At 42.5% G+C, this 3,039-nt stretch overlaps 1 pseudogene; it reads left to right on the forward strand.

Moving 5' to 3' along the window:
• The first annotated feature begins 2,595 nt into the window (after positions 1–2,595).
• On the forward strand, positions 2,596–2,691 carry LOC125999601 (uncharacterized; annotated as a pseudogene).
• The last annotated feature ends 348 nt before the right edge of the window (positions 2,692–3,039 follow it).

The raw sequence follows: 3,039 nt of genomic DNA on the forward strand, positions 1-3,039 counted from the left end.
GTTGCATACTGCATTCACCTCCTCCGGCAACTGGGACGCCATGTTGCACACTGCATTCACCTCCTCCGGCAACTGGGACGCCATGTGGCACACTGCATCCACCTCCTCCGGCAACTGGGACGCCATGTGGCACACTGCAGTCACCTCTATTCTCCCCCACACTGGTGCTTTTTGTGGGGGGAGTGTTGAGCCACGCCTGGTGACGCTCAGGGGCTACTCCTGGTGGAACGCTGGCGGATTGAACCGTGCGTAGTCTGTCCTAGGTCAGCGCATGCGCTGGCGCCACCCCTTTTTTTCATTGGCTATTCTATGCACGTCCTTTGCGGAAGAGCAGATGAACTTGCCTTGAATGCCTATGTAGGGCCATGAGTGATCTGATTGGTTCTTCTGCACACTCTATTTGCATAAAAGCAGTTGTAAATGGTTTACATTTCTGGAACCCACAGAAAGGGATGTCACACATCTGATTATCCCACACATCTGATTTGCTTAAGGAGACTTGAAATTGTCTTGCATGTCCATAACAGGATATTTATATTCTAACTTTTTTTTTTTTGGTTTTTTGGGCCACACCCGTTTGATGCTCAGGGGTTACTCCTGGCTAAGTGCTTAGAAATTGCCCATAGCTTGGGGGGACCATATGGGATGCCAGGGGATCGAACTGCGGTCCTTCCTTGGCTAGCGCTTGCAAGGCAGACACCTTACCTCTAGCGCCACCTCGCTGGCCCCTGACTTTTTTTTTTTTGGTTTTTGGGCCACACCCAAAAAAACAAAGCCAGGAGGTACTCCTGGCTATGCGCTCAGAAACCGCTCCTGGCTTGGGGGATCATCCCCAGCTGGGATGCAGGGGGATCAAACCGCACTCTGTTCTAGGTCAGCACATGCGAGGTAAATGCCCTACCGCTTGTCCTACTGCTGGCCCCACCACTTGGGCCCCACATGCTTGATTTTACTGGATATTCTATACACATCCTTTGCATAAAAGCAGATGAAGTTGCCTTGAATGTCTATGTAGGGTCATGTGTGATCTGATTGGTTAATTTACACCCCTAATTTGCTTAAAGACAATGAAATTGGAGGGCATGTCCTAAGATAGGGCATGCGTGGTCTTATTGGTTAGTTTCCACACTTCATTTGCATAACTGGAAGTGATGCATGCCTAAATAAGAACATAGGTGATTTGATTGGTTCTTCAGTGTACTCTATTTGCATAAAGCATTTGAAAATGGTTTACACGTCCATAGAAAGGGATGTGCAGGGGTCGGAGTGGTGGCACAAGTGGTAGGGTGTTTGCCTTGCACATGCTGACCTAGGGCAGACTGCTGTTCCATCCCTTGGTGTCCCATCTAGTCCCCCAAGCCAGGAACCATTTCTGAGTGCATAGCCAGGAGGAACCCTTGAACGTCACTGGGTGTGGCCCAAAAAGCAAAAAAAAAAAAAGAAAACGAAAAAAAAGAAAAAGAAAAAAAGAAAAGAAAAGAAGAGAAGAAGAGAAAGAAAGAGAAGAAAGAAAAGAAAGAAGAAAAAAGAAAGAAAGAAAGAAAGAAAGAAAGAAAGAAAGAAAGAAAGAAAGAAAGAAAGAAAGAAAGAAAGAAAGAAAGAAAGAAAGAAAGAAAGAAAAGAAAAGAAAAATAAATTGCTCCTCTCATTGCACGGGGGACCATATGGGATGCCGGGATTCAAACCACAGTCGACTTGGTTGGATGTGTGCAAAGTAAATGCCCGACCACTGTGCAAAAAAAAAAAAAAAAGAAAAAGAAAATCGAAAAGAAAGAAGAAAGACAGAAAGAAAGAAAGAAAGAAAGAAAGAAAGAAAGAAGGAAGGAAGGAAGGAAGGAAGGAAGGAAGGAAGGAAGGAAGGAAGGAAGGAAGAAAGAAAGAAAGAAAGAAAGAAAGAAAGAAAGAAAGAAAGAAAAGAAAAAGAGAAAGAAGAAGAAGAGAAGAAAGAAAAGAGAAAGAAAAGAAAGAAAAAGAAAGAAAGAAAGAAAGAAAGAAAGAAAGAAAGAAAAGAAGAAAGAAAGAAAGAAAGAAAGAAAAGAAAAGAAAAAGAAATTGCTCCTCTCATTGCACGGGGGACCATATGGGATGCCGGGATTCAAACCACAGCCGACTTGGTTGGATGTGTGCAAAGTAAATGCCCGACCACTGTGCCATCTTTCCAGCCCCTAGAAGCTTAGTTTTAATTCAAGACGGATCACTGAGCCAGAAAGATGGGACAGTATGATTAGTACTTACCTTCCTTGTGGTGAATAGCACACAGCTTGATCCCTCACAGTGAATAGGGTCTGCGAACATAGTCAAGGCTCATCTCTTAATGCAGACCAAGGAGTATTGTTGGTGTGGCCCCCAAACCAAAAACTAAATAAGTATAAAATGTTTTCTACTACATTAATCCAAGTAAAATGAGATCAACAAAAACAGGCATTCCTGGAGTTACAGCAAAGATACAGTGGTAGAGCAATTGCTTCGTATATGGCTCCCTCAGGTTTAATCTTTGGCATCCCATTTGGTCCCCAAAGCACCACCAAGAGTGATTCCTGAGTGCAGGGCCAGATGTTGCCCCCTCCCCTCCCCAAAGAGACATTCCTGTGCTCACTTTGTAAAAGATACACTAAAATTGGAAAGATAAAGAGATTATCAGAATACCTGTGCAAGGGTGACATGAAAATTTATGAAGCAACCCATATTTGTGTGAAACTGTATGTGTGTAAGTGTAAATCCTGGTACCTCAATTAAAAGGATTTAAGGGTATTCCTATAATGAATACAAGTCAAAATCTATGCTTAACCTTCTGTTTTTCACTATATATACATATTGGTTTTTTATATATATTGTTTTTCACTATATATATCTATAGATAGATGATAGATAGATAGATAGATAGATAGATAGATAGATAGATAGATAGATAGATAGATAGATAGATAGATAGATAGATAGATAGATAGATATTGGTTTTTGGGTCACACCTGACAGCACTCAGGAGTTACTCCTGACTCTGCATTCAGAAGTCACTCCTGGCAGGCTCGGGGGACCATA

Source organism: Suncus etruscus, chromosome X (assembly GCF_024139225.1).
Source record: "Suncus etruscus isolate mSunEtr1 chromosome X, mSunEtr1.pri.cur, whole genome shotgun sequence".
Taxonomy (NCBI): Eukaryota; Metazoa; Chordata; class Mammalia; order Eulipotyphla; family Soricidae; genus Suncus; species Suncus etruscus.